Source organism: Scyliorhinus torazame, chromosome 11 (assembly GCF_047496885.1).
Source record: "Scyliorhinus torazame isolate Kashiwa2021f chromosome 11, sScyTor2.1, whole genome shotgun sequence".
Classification (NCBI taxonomy): domain Eukaryota; kingdom Metazoa; phylum Chordata; class Chondrichthyes; order Carcharhiniformes; family Scyliorhinidae; genus Scyliorhinus; species Scyliorhinus torazame.
This window is the reverse complement of record NC_092717.1, coordinates 182,842,764-182,863,767: the sequence shown is the minus strand read 5'-3', so window position 1 is coordinate 182,863,767 and position 21,004 is coordinate 182,842,764.

The window sequence follows — 21,004 nt, the reverse complement described above, 5'->3', positions numbered from 1 at the left end:
GCATAAATACTCTGATGAAATCAGTCTTACCATGATTCCCTATGAATTCAACTTTGCCTCCCCTGCTTTTGTACTCTGTTCTTCTAAAAATTGATCCCAAGTACTTTGTTAGCACTGATGGCTTTATCAACTATTGTTGATCATTTAATTTGTGTACCTTTTTAAACCAGAGTTTGTCATTTCTCTACCCTCTTCAGTTTCTTACTTTCCAATGAAGAACAACACCCTATTGGAGAAGGATTACTTTCCACATTTATAGAAAATGTGAATTTACTTCTTAAAACAGAAATCTTACACATGAAACAGGTCACATTGAACAAACTTTCAGCAAAATGTAAATGTCACCACAGTCCCAGAGGCTATAGGCTATCCTCCCCTTTGTGAGCTGACTGATGGTGATTTAAACTGAAAGTCACCACACCTCAGGTGAGGGAGCAAGGTTGAGAAGACAGGGCCTTCATACAAAACCTCAGCTTGCACAGGAACTGAACCCATACTGTTGGTGTTGCTGTGCATCGCAAACCAGCCGTCCAGCTAGCAGAGTTCACTGAGGATTTACACAGTAGCAATTTATTTTTCAAGACGTACACACACAGCTGAAATTTAAAGCATGAAGCAAAATATTTAGATACTGGGGGAAATTTTTTTTTTTTAAAACAGAAAATTCTGGAAACCCTCAGCTAGGTAGAGAGAAAAACTCAAACTTTGTTTGTAATCAACAAAACAGTTGCCAGATTCGCTGAGTCCTCCAATCATTTTAAAGGAACTTGTATTCATAGAGCACCTTTCATGACCCAAGGAAATCCCAAAGCACTTCACAGCCAATGAATTACGTTTGAAATGCAGTTATTTGCAATTTGGGGTCAGCAAGATAACACAAAGATATTTTATTTTAAAAGGTGCTGGTTGAGGGATAAACATTAGCCAGGCATGAGGAGAACTCCTCTGTTCTTGTATAAAATAACACCATGCAGTGTTTTACTTCCGCTGGAGGATGAAAGCAAACCCCGGTTTAATGTCCTGTCTGGAAGATGCAGCAGCGACAGTGTTGCACCCCTTCAGTACCACACTGGGAATGACAGCCTGGATTGCGGGCTCAACTTTCTGTAGTGGGGACGTGACCCTTCTGACTCAGAGGCAAGAGTGTGATCACACCGTGCCGAGGCTGACACACGAGGTGGACATTTTATCCGAAAAGCAAAGTAGTTTTACCTCCAAATAAATCCCGACTTCCCTCACAACCATCAGCATCACGCCTCGCTCAGTCAGTCAGCGGGCATGAACCAGGCTGACCTCCAGCTGCATTTCCTACACTTTTGGTCATCCTTTTGGATGGAATCGAGCAAGCGAAGGAAAACACGTATAAAAATAAGTTTTATAAGATTCCTTTGCACGGAACAGGTGACGACTTTTAGAACAACAAAAGATCAGATGTAATATTAACAAGTCAAAGCCTGTACAGGGGTTCGTTCGGAGGTGGGACAAGGAAATTGTCACCGTTGCGAACGAAGTATTTATACATTTAAAATAAAATCGCACCTTGCCAACCAGTCAAAGCTTGCATCAATAATTACAACAATAGCGAAGGTGGAGCGATAAGTTCAGATTTTAAAGGGGGAATTAAGTTTGAGAGATGTTTATTTGTACTAAACACTATTTTGCAGATACACAGACAGATATACAGGATGCACTCACCACAGGCAGTGAATTTCCTACTTCTCTTCTCGCTCTCTGACAAAGAGAAATAGTGACAGAAACTGCACTCACAAAATACCCTATATCTACCTCCATTGCTGCAAGGTTGTGTGGCCAGTTACCCTTTTGGGGGGTTTTATGGGTTTTTAAAAAAAAAATCCTCAGTCCACAAATAATCAGCCCAACTGTGCAAGGCTCAGATTCTGGGCTCCCCATCCCGGATGTCCCACCCACCTTCTCCAGCAACCTGACCTGCCGTTGGTCGCCGCGATCGCTCTGGCGTCCTATTGGTTCAGCCGCCTGTCCGTCGGCTGTGCTCTCGTGACGCCACATCCGTCCTCAAGCGGACGAAGGGCTAAAGTTACGCCGGGCCTGCTGGGAATTGTAGTTTTCACCTCCCCTCCTTTTGCTCTGCCCGTTGCCATTATGGGAGCTGGCCCAGTGTGTGGTAGAATGTTTCCGGAGGGCTGGAGAGTGAGGTAGAAGAACAAACCCCCACAGGGCAAAACTATAAACGTTGAGAACAAAGCTGCCAACATCAGGGAGAGAAAGGATGTAGAATTATCATCCAGAAGACTGTGGGAGATGAGACCACAAACCACACAAGAGTATCTTGAATTACAGTGTGCACATCAGTGTGTGAAGAACCAAACAAGTTTACATGATGATCGAAGGCCTGCAGTTTTAGGAAAATTAAGAATTCATTTAATACAAAGTCTTAGAAACCAGCTCTTAGATCGCTGATGTTTTTCACCACAATACAGTCTAAACTCTCCTGTTCAGTCCACATGCAGCACCTCTTCATATTGCACTCAATCTAATCCAAGGCTTCCTCCTCACTCCCCATATCCCACTCAGTCTCGCCCCACGCTTTTGCTCACTCCCCACAATATCCCATCGCGTTTACACCCATACTTCTCATCACTTCCCAAACCATATCCCACCCCAGTCGAATCCCACATTCCTGTTCAATTCCCACATCCTGGAATATCTCACAAAAAGTCACAGACCTGAAATGATAAACTCTGTTTATGTCTCCATCGATGCTATGTGGCCTCTTGAGCATTTCTAATATTTTGCGTCTTTATTCAGAGTTCCACCTTCACAGTATTTTGCTTTTTGTACTGATCAGATTTAGCTCTTTGCAGATGACCAGGCTCAAGTAGCTAGCACAGCAACATCTACAAATACAAATGGATAGAATTAATTAGGTGATGAAACCTTACAGAATGAAAATTAAAGTAAAAAAGATGAAAGTTATGAACATTGGAGTAAATTATGGTGGAAAAGTCGAGATCAAGATAAATGGTCAATAGGTGGAGCAGATAACACAATTTAAATCCCTGGGGAAAATTCTGTCAGAGTTATGGAATTAAGGTAATTGTTATAACCCTAATGGAGATCCCGGGATCAGAACTATACGATTTCCCATGACCTCCCCAGAATATGAACTTCCCCTTTAAGGCAGGCCTTCCCCATTAAGGGGGCAGTGTTCTCCCTTTACAACGAGAGTCCCAGTTGTATAAAAAACCCAGCCTAGCTGCAGGTCAGGGAAGGAGACCCTTAGGGGAATGGAGGGGTAATGTAATCGAAATAAACCTTGCTCTGTAATTTCTACTTTTGTCTATGCGTAGTGCCTCCCCTGGATTCAGCAGTAATAGAACATGCAAACATATGAAGTCGGAGCATGAGAAGGCCATTCAGCCCCTTGAGCCTGTTCTGCCATTCAATAATATTATGGCTGATCTGATTGATGTGGCCTCAGCTCCACATTCTGCTATTCCCTTTGACTCCCTTGTTAGTCAAGAATCTATCGACCTCTACCACAAAAATATTAATTGGCCCTGCATCCACCAATCTCTGGGGAAGAGAGTTCCAAACATTCACAACCCTCAGAGAAAAAAATAATCTTCTCCCTCTGTCTTGAATAAGAGACCTCTTATTTTTCAACTGTGTCCCCCCGTTCTCACCTCTCCCACAAGAGGAAACATCCTTTCAGCATCCACCCTGCCAAATCCCTTCAGGAACCTATATGTTTCAGTACGATCACCCCTCAATCTTCTCAACTCCAATGGTTACAGATCCAGGCTCATAAGATAACCAACTCATGCTGGGTATCAGTCAAGTGAACCTCCTCTGAACTGCTTCTAATGCATTTATATCCTTTCTTAAATAGGGAGACCAAAACTGTGCACAGTACTCGAGATGTGGTCTCACCAATGCCATGTACAAACGTAGTAAAACATTCCTACTTTTATATTCCTTAATCAAGAACATTTGCTGGATTTTGTTGTCTGCAGGTGAGGGATTTTGTGCAACGGCAGGTTTCGACCTTTCCGCTTCTACCGCCACAGGGGATACAGGACAAGGTAGTCTCTAGAACGGGAGTAGGGGAGGGGAAGGTATCGGAAATCTTAGGGTATTCTGGCAGGGATTTGCCGATGTCTTGCCCACGGTGCTAAAAATGAGGGTGGCAGTGGGTCCAGAGGTGGCAATTTTTGGAGTGTCAGAAGACCCGGGAGTCCAGGGGGCGAGAGAGGCCGACGTTTTGGCCTTTGCCTCCTTGCTAGCCCGGCGACAGCTCTTATTAGCCTGGAGGGATCCGAAGCCCCCAAAATCAGGGGTATGGGTTAGCAACTTGGCTGGGTTTCTCAGGCTTGAGAAAATTAAGTTCGCCCTGAGAGGATAAATCTTAGGGTTCGTTAGGGTTCGTTCAGAGGTGGCAGCCATTTATCAACTTCTTCGTGGAAAACTAAACTGTTAGCAGATTCAATAAGGGGGCAGGGTTAGGGAGTAAGGGGGCAGCGGGAGTTAGGTTAGTTTTGTTTAGCTTAGGTGGGAACAGTGAGAGATAGAGGGGGGTGTTGCGCACTAAATTATGTTTACATTTGTATTTGCATCTTTTGTTGTTATCAAACCATAAATGCCTTAATAAAATGTTTGTTAAATAAAAACATGAACATTTGCTTCCTGAATCATTTGATGTACCTGCATACTTTGTGATTCACGTACCAGGACATCTCGATCCCTCTGTCCCTCAGAGTTCAGCAATCTCTCTCCATTTTAATAATATGCTGATTTTCTATTCTTCCTGCCAAAGTGGAAAAAAAGTAACTTTTTCTCACATTATCCTCCATCTGCCAATTTTGTTGCCCACTCACTTAACCTATCTATGTCCCTTTGCCTTATACCCCTTCACAACTTACTTTCCTACCTACCTTTGTGTCATCAGTAAATTTAGCAACCATACCTTTGGTTCCTTCATCCAAGTCATTAATGTAAATTGTAAATAGTTGAGGTCCCAGCACTGATCCTTGTGGCACTCCATTCGTCACACCTTGCCAACTCAAAAATGACCCATTTATGCCTTGTTGACTAACCAATCCGCTACCCATGCTAATTGTTACCCCATACACCATGAGCTCTTATTTTGCATAGTAACCTTTGAAGTGGCATCTTGTCAAATGCCTTCTGCAAATCTAAGTGCAACACATTCACAGGTTTTCCATTATCCATGTCACTTGTTACTTCCACAAAGAACTACAATAAATTACTCAAACATGACTTCCCTTCCACAAAACCATGCTGACTCTGCCTGATTGCACTGAGATTTTCTAATTGCCTTGCTATAACCTCCTTAATAATAGATTCCAGCAATTTCCCTGTGACAAATGATAAGCTAACTGGCCTGTAGTTTTCTGCTTTCTGTCTCCATTCTTTTTTTTGAAAAACATTTTTAACGAAGGCATTCATAGGTACAAAAATACAAAAGCCAAACTTTGGCAAAAGGTAACAAAACTAACAACCCACCCTCCGCATTGGTCCCCCAACCCTCCACCCCGTCACCCCAAGCCCACCTCCTTTTTTCTTTTCCCTCATACCCTCCTTCAGTGTCTCCATCCTTTCTTGAACAGAGAAATCACATTTATTATTTTCCAATATGATGGGACCTTTCCAGAATCTAAGGTATTTTGGAAATCTTTTTTTTAAATATAAATTTAGAGTACACAATTCATTTTTTCCAATTAAGGGGCAATTTAGCATGGCCAATTCACCTATCTTGCACATCTTTGGGATGTGGGGGTGAAACCCACGCAAACACGGGGAGAATGTGCAAACTCCACACGGACAGTGACCCAGAGCCAGGATCGAACCTGGGACATTCTCCCCGTGTTTACGTGGGTTTCGCCCCCACAACACAAATATGTGCAGGGTAGGTGGATAGGCCATGCTAAATTGTCCCTTAATTGGAAAAAATGAATTGCTACTCTAAATTTTTTTTTTTCATAAAATAGTTTCGCCATCATTTGTTGCTCTTTATATTCTGTACAATCTTCTGACCTGCCACTCATCTTTGTGGAATTAGTGGCCATAACTAAGGAGAAGGTTCTGGGGAAACTGAAAGGTCTGAAGGTGGATAAGTCACCTGGACCGGATGGTCTACACCCCAGGGTCCTAAAAGCGATAGCTGAGGACATTGTGGAGGCATTGGTGGTGATCTTTCAGGAATCACTGGAGGCAGGAAGGGTCCCAGAGGACTGGAAAATGGCAAATGTATCACCACTGTTTAAGAAGGGAGGGAGGCAGAAGACGGGAAATTATAGGCCAGTTAGCCTGACTTTGGTCATTGGTAAGATTTTAGAGTCTGTTATTAAAGATGAGATTGCGAAGTACTTGGAAGTGCATGGTAAAATACGACTGAGTCAGCACGGCTTCGTCACAGGAAGCTCATGTCTGACAAATCTGTTAGAATTCTTTGAAGAGGTAACAAGGAAGTTAGACAAAGGAGAACCAGTGGACGTGATTTATTCAGATTTCCAGAAGGCCTTTGACAAGGTGCCGCATAGGAGACTGTTAAATAAGTTAAAAGCCCATGGTGTTAAAGGTAAGATACTGGCATGGATAGAGGATTGGCTGACTGGAAAAAGGCAGAGAGTGGGGATAAAGGGGTCTTTTTCAGGATGGCAGCCGGTGACTAGTGGTGTGCCTCAGGGGTCGGTGCTGGGACCACAACCTTTCACAATATACATTAATGATCTGGAAGAAGGAACTGAAGGCACTGTTGCTAAGTTTGCAGATGATACAAGGATAGAGGGAGAGGTAGTATTGAGGAAGCAAGGGAGCTGCAGAAGGACTTGGACAAGCTAGGAGAGTGGGCAATGAAAGTGGGCAAAGAGAGTGGGCAAACAAAGACACCTATGTCAGACTCCTATTTATCGACTACAGCTCAGCCTTCAACACCATTATTCCTACAAAACTCATCTCCAAACTCCGTGGCCTTGGCCTCGGCTCCTCCCTCTGCGACTGGATCCTGAACTTCCTAACCCACAGGCCACAATCAGTAAGGATAGGCAACAACACCTCCACCATGATCATCCTCAACACCGGTGCCCCACAAGGCTGTGTCCTCAGCCCCCTACTATACTCCTTGTACACCTATAACTGTGTGGCCAAATTCCCCATCAACTCGATTTTCAAATTTGCTGATGACACCACAGTAGTGGGTCAGATTTCAAACAACGACGAGACAGAGTACAGGAATGAGATAGCGAATCTGGTGAACTGGTGCGACGACAATAATCTCTCCCTCAATGTCAACAAAATGAAGGAGATTGTCATCAACTTCAGGAAGCATAGTGGAGAACATGCCCCTGTCTACATCGATGGGAACGAAGTAGAAAGGGTCGAGAGCTTCCGGTTTTTAGGTGTCCAGATCACCAACAACCAAACTGGTCCCCCCATGCCGAAACTATTGTTAAGAAAGCCCACCAATCACTCTACTTTCTCAGAAGACTAAGGAAATTTGGCATGTCACCTATGACTCTCACCAACTTCTACAGATGCACCATGGAAAGCATTCTTTCTGTTTGTATCACAGCCTGGTATGGATCCTGCTCTGCCCATGTGATGCACGATCAATTGCACAAAGACTAAAGTTAGGTACAACTGTGGCTTTATTACAGTCAGATCTGTGGCCTTCTGCTGCAGCTGGCAAAATGGCAGGGCATTGGAGGTCAGGCATATTTATACAGTTCTCAGTGGGCGGAGCAAGCCAGCAGGAGCTACCGGCAAACCTGTAGTGCAGGTCCTACCTTACATACCCTAATACAGTGGTTCACCACACCAAGACCGCAGGAAACTACAGAAGGTCGTGAATGTAGCCCAATCCATCACGTAAACCAGCCTCCCATCCATTGACTCTGCCTACAATTCCCGCTACCTCGGAAAGGCAGCCAGCATAATTAAGGACTCCACGCACCCCGGACATACTCTCTTCCACCTTCTTCCATCAGGAAAAAGATACCAAAGTTTGAGGTCACATACCAACCGACTCAAGAAAAGTTTCTTCCCTACTGCCATCAGACTTTTGAATGGACCTACCTCTTATTAAGTTGATCTTTTCTCTGCACCTTGCTATAACTGTAACATTATATTCTTCAGCCTCTCCTTGCTCCCCTATGTACGGTATGCATTGTTTGTACAGCATGCAAGAAACAATACTTCTCACAATAATAAACCAAATCAAACCAATGAAGTGGCAAATGAAATACAATGTGGAAAAGTGTGAGGTTATGCACTTTGGAAGGAGGAATTTAGGCATGGACTATTTTCTAAATGGGGAAATGCTTAGGAAATCAGAAGTACAAAGGGACTTGGGAGTCCTTGTCCACGATTCTCTTAAGTTTAACGTGCAGGTTCAGTCAGCAGTTAAGAAGGCAAATGTAATGTCAGCATTCATGTCAAGAGGGCTAGAATACAAGAGCAGGGATGGACTTCTGAGTCTGTATAAGACTCTGGTCAGACCCCATTTGGAGTATTGTGAGCAGTTTGGGGCCCCATATCTAAGGAAGGATGTGCTGGCCTTGGAAAGGGTCCAGAGGAGGTTCACAAGAATGATCCCTGGAATGAAGAACTTGTCGTATGAGGAATAGTTGAGGACTCTGGGTCTGTACTCGTTGGAGTTTAGAAGAATGAGGGGGGATCTTATTGAAACTTACAGGATACTGTGAGGCCTGGATAGAGTGGACGTGGAGGGGATGTTTCCACTTGTAGGAAAAACTAGAACCAGAGGACGCAATCTCATACGAAAGGGACGGTCCTTTAAAACAGAGATGAGGAGGAATTTCTTCAGCCAGAGGGTGGTGAATCTGTGGAACACTTTGCGCAGAAGGCTGCGGAGGCCAAATTACTAAGTGTCTTTAAGACAGAGATAGATAGGTTTTTGATTAATAAGAGGATCAGGGGTTATGGGGAGAAGGCAGGAGAATGGGGATGAGAAAATATCAGCCATGATTGAATGGCGGTGCAGACTCGATGGGGCGAGTGGCTTAATTCTGCTCCACTGTCTTATGGAATTAGACGCTTTTTCTTTTAATTTGACACTCTGTTTAACTTCTTTGTATGTCATCGTATGTCTGCAGGTTAGTCTCCAACTCAATGACTCTGAGCCCACAACTCCTCAAGCCGTAGATATTTACTGCGGGCGTGTTTGTCCTGGATCACCCTGGTGTCAAGGAACTCCACATTCTGCAATCACAACACATCACGTGCCCTGCCACCTGTATAATGTGTTGATTAATTTATTTTTAATTCATTTTTAATTGATAAACACCGCAACTGATAGTAAACTTAACATCAAATCTAAGTTTGTAGACAACTTAAATAACTTTGCACCAGGGTTTCACCTCCACAACCCAAAGATGTGCAGGGTAGGTGGGTTGGCCACACTAAATTGCCCCTTTATTGAAAAAAGAATAATTGAGTACTCTAAATTATATAAAAAAAGAAATATCAGAAAACAGGGACTTCCGGTGGCAGCCATAGTGTGAGTGGTCGCACACAGGGCAGTTCCTGATTAAATGCATAGAAAAGAGCTCGACTGTGGCATCCCTGAAGAGCTCGATGGAAAGGGTTGAAAAGTGTCTGGAGGCATAGGGGTCGCAGATCCGAGAGATGGAGGGGGTGATGTCGGACCACAGCGATTGAGTGGTGGCATTGGAGGCGGAGGTGAGGCTCTTAGGAGACCTTTGCAAGACGCTGAGAGCAAAGGTGGAAGAGCAAGAAAACAGGTCGAGAAGGCAGATTTTGCAAATCTTCGGCCTGCCTAAAGGAGTGGAAGACACAAGTGCCATGAGGTACATCTTGAAGATGCTGATGGGGCTGGTGGCAGAGGGGGTGCTGGACAAGGCCCCCGAAGTGGACAGAGCGCACAAGTCTCAGAGACAGAAGGTAAGAGCTGAATTTCACATTGGTCTCAAGCTCCAAACCCCCTCAGGGTCCGGAACCCCACAGCCCGTGACGCCTTGCGGAAATGCTCTCCCTGCCCTTCCGCACTACGTGCAGGGATTTCCTAGACGGGCTGCCGCTGCACACCCTTCAATTCCCTACCCTCACCCACCGCCCAGATATGCCACAGGCGGTGATCGTAAGACTCCACAAGTTTGTGGAAAAAGAGAAGATCCTGCAGTGGGCCAAGGAGAAGCAGAGCTACAAATGGGAGGGGACCAAGGTCCGAATATACCTTGGAATATACCCCCCACTCCCCACCCCACCACCACCAGATGATCTGTGGCCTGAGATGTGTCTTTGTTTGGGTGGGGGAAGGGAAGGCCCGCAGGGAGCCTTCTGCACAGAACAAGGAGGTGAGGGTGGAGGAGCGGTTGGGGATCAATAGGAGGAGCCTTTGGGCAGGAGTTGCCACACTGGCACGTAATGTTGATGAACAGAAGTGAGGTGGGGGAGATGGCCACGAGAGATGGCCGAGGGGGGAAGAGGGGTGGGGGGAGGGGTGGAAGGGAGGGAGATGTGACGTGGCAGGGGGGGGGAGAGGGCGGCCATCTTGGATGGGCCTGGTACAGGGTGAAATCAGAGGGGATAGACCCACAAGGGGATGATGGCAGACAGTAGAGCGGAATGGAGGTGCAAGCACCCGGTAAGGCTTATAACATGGAATGTGTGAGGGCTGAATGGACCGGGGAAAAGATCTCGGGTTTTTACGCACCTCAGGAGTTTAAAGGCGGAGGTGGTCTTTCTGCAGGAGACGCACCTCTGCGTGAAGGACCAGGTTAGGTTGAGAAAGTTATGTGTGGGTCAGGAATTTCACTCGGGGTTTGACTCAAAGTCAGGGGAGGTGGCCATCCTGATGGGCAAGAAGGTGGGTTTTGTGAGTGTGAAGGAAATGAGCAATCCAGGTGGGAGATATGTGATTGTGAGTGGGGTATTAGAAGGGACGCCGGTGGTGTTGGTGAATCCATATGCACCGAATTAGGATGATGTAGGTTTTATGAAGGAGTTGCTGACAGCGATCCTGGACTTGGCCATGCACCAGTTGATCATGGGAGGGGACTTTAATTGTGTTCTAGAGCCGAGGGTAGATAGATCGAGCCCCAGGTCAATGGGAAGGATACGAATGGGAAGGATACGAAAGGCAAAGGAGCTGGGAGGGTTCACAGAAAAGGTAGGTGTGGTGGACCCATGGCATTTTAAGAACCCAGGAAGAAGGGAGTATTCCTTTTTCTCACATGTTTACAGGGTGTATTCAAGAATCGACTTTTCTGAGGTGACGTTTAAGGAATACTAAAAGGAGCTGTACAGGGCAGACCCAGGGGGTGAAGAATGGGACATGGGGCAGTTTTTGGATGGGCTGGAGTTTCCACAGTTGGAGGAAGAGAAGAGGCAGGCACTAGAGGAGCCTTTGGAGCTGAGGGAGGTATTCGACAGTATAAGGGGTGCGAGGTCAGAGAAAGCCACGGGGCCCGATGGTTGCCCAGTGCAATTTTACAAGGAGTTTGTGATGGACGTGGCACCGCATCTCTTGGGGGCGTTTAATGAGACGTTGGAGCAGGGGCGCTGCAGGAGACGATGACGCAGGCAACAATCATGTTAATATCGAAAAAGGGGAAGGACCCATTGGAATGTGGGTTGTACAGGCCTATATTGCTGTTAAACACAGATGTGTAGGGTGGCTAAGTTGGTGGTGGGGAGGATGTAAGGTTGTGTGCTGGGGTGGTCGCGGAGGACCAGACAGGCTTTGTAAAGGGCAGGCTGCTCTCGAGAGGCAGCTCTTCCATGCTTAACATCCCAGGCCCAAAACACTCATTCCAGGTTAAGCAGTGTTTCACTTGCACCTCTTTCAATCTGGTCTATTGCATTCGCTGCTCCCAATGTTGTCTCCTCTATATCGGAGAGACCAAATGCAGACTGGGTGATCACTTTGCTGAGCACCTTCGGTCTGAGCGCATTCAGGACCCTGACCTTCACTTTGCTTGCCATTTCAACACAAGACCCTGCTCCCATGCTAACATGTCTGTTCTTGGCCTGCTGCAATGTTCCAGTGAAGCTCAACGCAAACTGGAAGAACAACATCTCATCTTCCGGTTAGGCACGCTGCAGCCTTCCGGTCTCAACATCGAATTCAACAACTTCAGATGATTAGCTCACCTCAACCCATTTGTTTTCATCCCATTTCGTTTTAACTGTCTTTTACCATTTCTTTCTTTCTTGTTTCTCTTTTTTTTAAAATTTAGAGTACCCAATTCATTTTTTCCAATTAAGGGACAATTTAGCGTGACCAATCCACCTACCCTGCACATCTTTGGGTTGTGGGGGCGAAACCCACACAAACATGGGGAGAATGTGTAAACTCCACACAGACAGTGACCCAGAGGCAGGATCGAACATGGGACCTCGGCGCCGTGAGGCAGCAGGGCTAACCCACTGCGCCATCCTGCTGCCCTCTCTCTTGTTTTTCTTTATATATATTTACCCCTCCCCCAATATTATCCACCTTTCCGTCCCCTTTCTCCCCTTTGCGTCCCCCTTCACCTCCACCCACATCTACATCTGTAACAGTTTACCCTCTGATGTTAGTTTCTCTGCAGTTTGGCCTTTCACACCTTTTGTTCTCTCTGGGGACTGCCATTAGTATTCTTTCCCCGTGGTTTCTGTGGCTATTAGCACCCAGTTTCCCTGGGTTTCTGTGGCTATGACTCTTCTTTCATTCTCACTCCACAGTATAAATATTTCTCACTTTCTCTCTCTTATAGCTTTGACAAAGGGTCACCTGGACTCGAAACTTTTGTGAGGGCCACGAAGAATACAGCACGAGTTTCAAGGATACAAAGAAATAATACTTATTTACAATAACATATGTATACAACAGCAGCAGCAACTTCGCTTGCTGCTTACTCCTTCCTGCTGGTTCCAAACTGGCCAGCTTTATTTACACAGGGAGTCTGCTAATGATTTCTCTGCCCCCCTCATTGAGGAAGCTCATACTCCCACAGGATTGTGGGATTGTCATTAGTCCCCAGCCAATGGTGAGCAGGCAGGTTATAACATGCCTCCCCCCCAAAGTCCAAGGAATCCACCGAAGACCCTGGCGAAGGAGGGCGTCGGACTCTTTTTGCCGCAGGCCGGACACCATTTGCATGAGACGCTGGATCGGGCAGCGTGTAATGAGACGGAGACCGGCGCTTCCGCAATGAACGGCGTAACGGTTGTACATCCACGGCCCGTGGACCCTAGGATTCCCCCTCTGATGCGTCCTGCGTCTCCATCTCGGAGTCAGAGTCTGCTGCCTCTGTCATCTCAGAGTCTCGATCTCCACTGGGTTCTGTAACGCCCTGCGTAGGCTTTGAGTGAGGCACCAGAGGAAGATTGTGAGGACTACTTTCCATTGTCTCTGGTCTCTTTGGCTGTAGAAATGAGCTCCGGGGGGCGGGGAATCTTTGGAAGGGATAGTCTTCTGGACCGAACGTGGTCTACATGTTTGCACTGGAGAAAACCCTGGGCTTGCACCTGGTAAGATATAGGGCCTGTTTGGCGAAAGATTACGCCAGGGACCCACTGGGCACCACCAGCAAAATTGCGAACGAGCACTGGGTCACAGGGCACAAACTGCCGAATCGACCGATGCCGAGAAAAACCCTGTCCCTGCTGATCTTGTGTGCGGTGTACTTTTGCACCAATATCCGGGAAAACCATACTAAGGCGGGTGCGAAGTGTCTGGCCCATTAGGAGTTCTGCAAGAGCTACCCCAGTCACCGCATGGGGGGTGGTCCTACACGAAAACAAAAAGCGAGCCAGTCTCGTGTCCATTGACCCAGAAGACTGCTTCTTTAGGCCTCGTTTGAATGCTTGCATTGCGCGCTCCGCCAATCCATTTGAAGCCGGGGGGTAAGGGACGGTGCGGATATGGCGTATGCCATTCATCTTCATGAAACTCACAAACTCCTCACTGGTGAATGGAGTGCTGTTATCCGTGACCATCACCTCGGGGAGGCCATGCGTACTAAAAGACAAACGCATCTTCTCAATTGTTGCGCAGGACGTTGTGCTGAGCATCTTATGTACCTCTAGCCATTTAGACTGGGCGTCGATTAGTTAAAGGAACATGGATCCTTGAAAAGGACCGGCGAAATCCGCATGCAAGCGTGCCCAAGGCCGCCCTGGCCATTCCCAGTGATGTAGGGGTGCGGCCGGCGGAAGCTTCTGATGCTCCTGGCAAATGGAGCAGTTTTGGGCCACCTTCTCAATGTCGACGTCGAGGCCTGGCCACCAAACATAACTCCGGGCCAACATTTTCATTTTGGTCACACCTGGGTGCCCATTGTGCAAGTCTTTTAGTATCAGCTCCTGTCCTTTTTCCGGGACAATCACATGAGCCCCCCCAAGAGGATGGCGTCATCCACGCTGAATTCTGACAGCTTGGAGGAAAATGCCCGCAACTCGCCTGGGAGCTGTCTATGCTGCCCACCATACAGGACTATGTGCCGAACCTTTGACAGGACTGGCTCCGTCTGGGTCCACTCACGGATCTGTGATGCGGTGACAGGCAAGGTGTCCATAAAATTTAGGGTTGCAACCACCTCACCGGTCGTGGGGGTCGACATGGGGCCGATCGATAAAGGCAATCGGCTCAGTGCGTCGGCATTCGCTATCTGCGTTCCTGGTTTGTGCTCCAGAAAATACCCATATGCAGCAAGCAACAAAGCTCAGCACTGGATCCGTGCGGAAGCAATGGGCGGTATTGGCTTATCCTCTCTGAAAAGTTCCAGCAGAGGCTTATGATCAGTCATGATAGTGAAATGGCAGCCATACACATACTGCTGGAAACGTTTCACCGCAAAGACCACTGCCAGGCCCTCCTTCTCGATCTGCGCGTACTTTTTCTCCGCTGCAGTCAATGTGCGGGAGGCGAAAGCTATCGGTTATTCGGCCCCGTTCTCCATCTTGTGGGACAGGACGGCCCCAATACCATACGGGGATGCATCACATGTGACGAGCAAAGTCTTTCCAGGATCATAGTGGTTTAGTAACCCAGACAACGACAATTGTTGTTTTACCCGCCGGAAAGCTGTTTCTTGCGGCTGACCCCAAACCCAGGTGTGATTTTTCTTTAGTAGAAGGTGCAACGGGGCCAGCGTAGATGCCAGATTGGGGAGGAACTTCCCGTAATAGTTTACGAGGTGGAGAAAAGAACGAAGATGCGAAGTGTCAGTCGGGGCAGGGGCCTGTTGAATCGCGCGCACCTTCTCTGCGACGAGGTGCAAACCTTCGCGGTCCACCCGATAACCCAGGTAGACTACTTCCTTCGCCTGAAAGACGCACTTTGTGCGACGTAAACGGAATCCAGCCTCCGAAAAGCGTCTACGGACTGTCTCCAGACTTTCCAAATGTTCTTGCTCCGACGTCCCTGTGATCAAAACGTCATCTAAGTAGACAGCGACACGCAGTAAACCTCTCAAAATGCCCTCCATAACGCGTTGAAAAATAGCGCATGCAGAGGATACTCCAAAGGGCAAATGTGTATATTCATACAGGCCCCGGTGTGTATTAATCGTTACATATGGTCGGGAGGCAGGGTCTAGCTCCAACTGTGGGTAGGCGTGACTCATATCTAATTTTGTGAACGAGAGTCCGCCTGCAAGCTTCGCGTAGAGATCCTCTATGCGAGGCATTGGATATCGGTCGAGTTGGGAAGCCATAGTCACTGTAAGTTTATAGCCGCCGCACAGGCGAACTGTGGCATCTGGCTTCATTACAGGTACAATTGGTGCCCAGTCAGTGGAACGGACGATCCTGATAATACCCAAAGTCTCCAAACGAGTGAGCTCCCCTTCTACCTTCTCCAGCAAGGCGTAAGGCACCGGGTGCACCCGGAAATAGCGCAGCGTGGCTCCTGGTTCGACTTGGATACAGGCTACGGCCCCTTTTATTTTCCCCAAACCGGGCTGGAATACATCTGGGTATCGTCCTAGCACCTCAGTCAACCCTCCATAAACTGTTTGGAGGATGTGCTGCCACTGCAACTGCAAATGGCGCAACCAGTCCTGACCCAACAGGCTGGGCCCATGGCCGCGCACCACGATTAGTGGGAAACACCCCTTCTGGTGTCCATAAACAACAGGGGTTATCGTCGTTCCTGCAATGTCCAATTGTTCCCCCATGTAGGTGGCCAACCTGGCCTGTGAGTCGGTTAATGTAAGGGTCTGTATACCCTGCTTGATGCGGTCGAATGTCCTCTGGGCGATCACGGAGACCGCTGATCCAGTGTCCAACTCCATCTCGAGCAGGTGACCATTGACCCGCACTGTCACCTTAATGGGGGCCACTCGGGGAGCTGTCACACAATGCAGCTGCAGGCAGTCGTCCTCCATCTCCACGTCCTCAGGGGTAGTCGCCGCAGGTTCATCCACATGGAAGGTATGGCCCCTGGGCTGGTCCCAGTTTCGGTCGGAACGACGCCGCCTCTGGCGCCCCCAGGGCCGGCGTCCGCGACGGGGTCGGCGCCTACAAGTCTGACACGGACATGGCTCCTCATCCATTGGTTCTGAAGAAGGCTCCTTCGGGGAGGAATGTCCGACGGCCACTGGCGTCGATCCAGACGTCGCCTCGCCCAAGGTACCGCAGGAGTGCGGGGGGACGTTTTCGGACGGAAGGGGTTGCGCCCCAAGGCATGCACCTTCATTCCCTGTAGCTCTTGCACTCCTCGGTCTGCGCTCTCTCGGGACAATACTATTTGAATGGCCTGTTGAAAGGTCAATGCTGGCTCAGCTAACAACGTTCTCTGGGTGGCCGCATTGTTAATACCGCAAACCAAACGGTCGCGTAACATTTCTGACAAGGTTTCACCACAGTCACAGTACTCTGCAATCCTGCGTATCCTCTCAGCGGGATAAAGCCGGTAACGTTGGACTACCGTGGACGAGGTTGGGTTAAAACGTTGCCCCACTAAATTCACAAGTTCATCAAACGTTTTGGTGTCCGGCGCAGCTGGGTACGTAAGGCTCCTAATCACCCCAAACGTATGCGGGCTGCAGGCGGTGAGCAATATGACCACCTGGCGCTCGTTTTCGGTGATATTGTTTGCCCGGAAATAGTAACGGATCCGTTGTGCGTACTGGTTCCAGCTTTCCAGCGCAGCATCAAAAACATCCAAACGTCCGTACAGCGGCATGGTATAATAGAAAACAACTTCCAACCTGTATCCAACAAAAATCCAGGGAGGTGGCTTCAGCAGTGTAGACAGCTATTCACTTTAACCCTCGTCGCCAGTTTTGTGAGGGCCACGAAGAATCCAGCACGAGTTTCAAGGATACAAAGAAATAACATTTATTTACAATAACATATATATACATAACAGCAGCAACCTCGCTTGCTGCTTACTCTTTCCTGCTGGTTCCAAACTGGCCAGCTTTATTTATACCGGGAGTCTGCTAATGATTTCTCCGCACCCCCTCACTGGGGAAGCTCATACTCCCACAGGATTGTGGGATTATCATTAGACCCCAGCCAATGGTAAGCAGGCAGGTTATAACAGGAACGTTAGATCTTTTCTCTCCCTACAGATGCTGCCAGACCTGCTGAGATTTTCCAGCATTTTCTCTTTGGTGTCAGATTCCAGCATCTGCAGTAATTTGCTTTTATCCAGCTCTCTGATAATATAAGGAGGCTGCTAAATGTGATCATGACTCTGCTGAGAGGTCGGGTACCTGAGGTAGTGGTGTCCATGGATGTGGAGAAGGCATTTGACCAGGTGGGGTGGCAGTATTTGTTTGAGGTCCTGGGAAGATTCAGATTTGGGCCAAGGTTTGTGGCCTGAGTGTACCTGTTATATGTAGCAAGATTATGGACCAACGATACAGGCTCACAAAACTTTGAGCTACGCAGGAGAACAAGGCAGGAGTGCCACTGTCGCTGTTGTTTGCGCTAGGTATAGAGCCTCAGGCAATGGTCCTTAGGGGGTCGGCAGAGTGGCAAGGGATTACGAGGGGAAAGAGGGAGCATCGTATGTAGCGATATGCGGACAACCTGTTACTGTGTGTGTCGGACCCGCTAGAGAGCATGGGAGGATAATGGGCCTGTTGGGGAAGTTCGAGGCGTTCTCATGAAATAAATTAAATGTAGCGAAAAGTTAAGTGTTCACAGTGAACGAGCTGGGTCGGCAAGCCGGGGGCTTTACCATTTAAAGTTTCCAGAGATTGGTTTAAATATCTGGCGATTCAGGTAACGAGAGAGTGGGCGAAGCTGCATAAGTGGAATCCAACAAAGCTGGTGGAAGAGGTTAGGGAGGATCTTAAGAGGTGGGACACACTGCATCTGACTCTGGCAGAGAGGGTCAAGTGGTGAAGGTGAACATCCTGCCCAGGTTTCTATTCGTATTCCAGATGCTTCTGATTTTTGTACAAAAAATCTTTTTCCGGAAACTGGATATGATCATCTCAGAGTTTGTGTGGGCAGGGTAGGTACCAAGGGTTAAGAGGACCCTGTTACAGAGAGAGAGGCAAAAGGGGGGGTTGGCATTGCCAAATCCGCTGCATTATTATTGGGTGGCGAACGTGGAGAAGGTGAGGCGGTGGTGTGAGGGAGAGGGGGAAGAATGGGTTTGGATGGAGGAGGATACCTGCAGGGGGTCCAGCCTGCGGCTATGGTGACGGTGGCATTGCCACTAATGCCAAAGAAATAAGCGGAGAGCCCAGTGGTTCAGTCCACAGTGAAGGTCTGGAACCAGCTGAGGAGGCACTTTCGGATAGAGGGGATGTCGGTGTTAATGCCGCTGTGTGTGAACCACGGATTCAAAACAGGGGGGCAGACAGACAGTATGTACAGGGAGAGAAGTGCAGCTGGTTAAGGTGAGGTATCTGTACCTGGAAGAGAGGTTTGCCAGTATAGAGGAACTGAAAGAGAGGGTTATGTTCCCGAGAGGAAGTTAGTTTAGATACGTACAGGTAAGGGACTTTGCGCGAAAGATTTGGAAAGAGTTCGCTAGGCTACTTAATTATCCCCTGTTGGAGCTCCCGGATATGGAAGTGGAGGGCAGGATCGGAGACATATATGGGTGGCTGGGAGAGCAGGGATGTGAGCAGGGGGTGAAGATTAAGGAAAGTGGGAGGGGGAGCTGGGAAGGGAGATAAAGTGGGGAGTGTGGAGTAAGGTGCTGCGCAGGGTAAACACAACTTTTTTGTGCGAGATGTTGAGCATGATACAGTTCAAGATGGTACATAGGGTGCATATGACTTGGGCAAGAATGAGTGGGTTCTTCCAGGGAGTGGCAGACAAGTGCTAGAAGCATGGGCAGAGACCAGCAAACCACGCACATATATTCTGAGTTGTGAGAAGTTGGAGAGATTCTGGGTGGGAGTATTCGCGACACTAATGAGGATAGTGGGGGAGGAGGTCGGGCTGGAACCTTTGGTGGTGATATTTGGGATATCGGAAAAGCCAGAGCTCATGGAGAGGGCGAAGGCCGATGTCGTGGCCTTCGCCTCTCTGGTTGCCCGCCGAAGAATCTGACTGGAATGGTGGTCGGCAAAGCCACTAGAGGTGACGGCCTGGCTGGGAGACTTTTACGACTGTCTCAGTCTGGAAAAGATCAAATATGAACTGAGGGGTTCACTGGATGGTTTTGAGGCAAGGTGGGAGATGTTTGAAGAGTTCTTTGCAGGGGTGGGTGGGCGGTGAAAAGGGGAAACAAGTTGTATAAACTATAATTGTGTGTTGGGGAGTATGTTCCCTGTACTGTTTATGTTTTGTAACCATTTGCAGAAGGTTGGAATAAAATACATTAAAAAAAAAGGAATATCAGAAAACCAAAAATCCACTGGAACAAAAAACACAGGCCCACAACTACCCCTGATGCCAAGCTCACAACTCTCCCCACCACCTTAGTTATTCCCCCCTTATCTCCCCCACCAAATCAACGACAAAATCAGAAACAAACCCCTAACCCCCCCCCCACTGAAGCCTTAATTCACCTTAAAAAAACGGCTTCCACCTCCGGGTGAATCCTTCCTCCGACCCCCGTAAGGCGAATGTCACTGTAGTGATATCATGGTTGTGTTGTAATTCACCACTGACCACCAGGAGTCTCACTAGTATGTAAGTGAATGTTACAATCACATAACGTCAAACTGGCTGGAGAAAATTGAAAAGAGAGGTTGCTTGTACATGATTTTACTGTTATTCATCTGTGGTCTTGTGTAGTTTACCCACAGTTAATGTTTTTTTTAATTTAGAGTGCCCAATTAATTTTTTCCAATTAAGGGGCAATTTAGTGTGGCCAATCCACCTAACCTGAACATCTTTGTGTTGCAGGGGTGAAACACACGCAAACACGGGGAAAATATGCAAACTCCACACGGACAGTGACCCAGAGTCGCATCGAACCTGGGAGCCATGAGATAGCAGTGCTAACCACTGCGCCACTTTACTGCCCCTACCCACAGTTAATGTTAATAAATAGTTCATAGCTTTAGCTACAAGTGTTCTTGTAATAAATCAGGCCATCCGACAAGACCATTACAGTGACCTTCTCCAAATGCAGGAATTCTGCCAGGTTGCTCACCCACACCCCTGCCTTTGGTGGCTCTGAGTCCCACCAGCTCAGCAAAATCCGTCTCCGGGCTATCAGGGAGGCAAAGGCCAAAACATCGGCCTCTCTGCCCACCTGGACTCCTGGATCTTCGGACACTCCAAATATCGCCACCTCCAGACTCATGTTCACCACACCCCCAGAATCACAGGAATGACATCTGAAAACCCTTGCCAGGACCCCCTCAGCTTTGGACATGCCCAGAACATGTGGACGTGATTTGCGGGCCCCCTCACACTGCCCACACCTATCCTCCACCCCTGCAAAGAACTGGCTCATTCTCGCGACCATCATGTGGGTCCTATGCAACACCTTAAATTGGGTGAGGCTTAAACTCGCACACGATAAGGATGCATTCATCCTCCGCAGGGCTTCCTTCCACTTCCCGCTCCTCGCCTCCCCACCTCAGACAGTAGCTTATCTTGCAACGCCGGA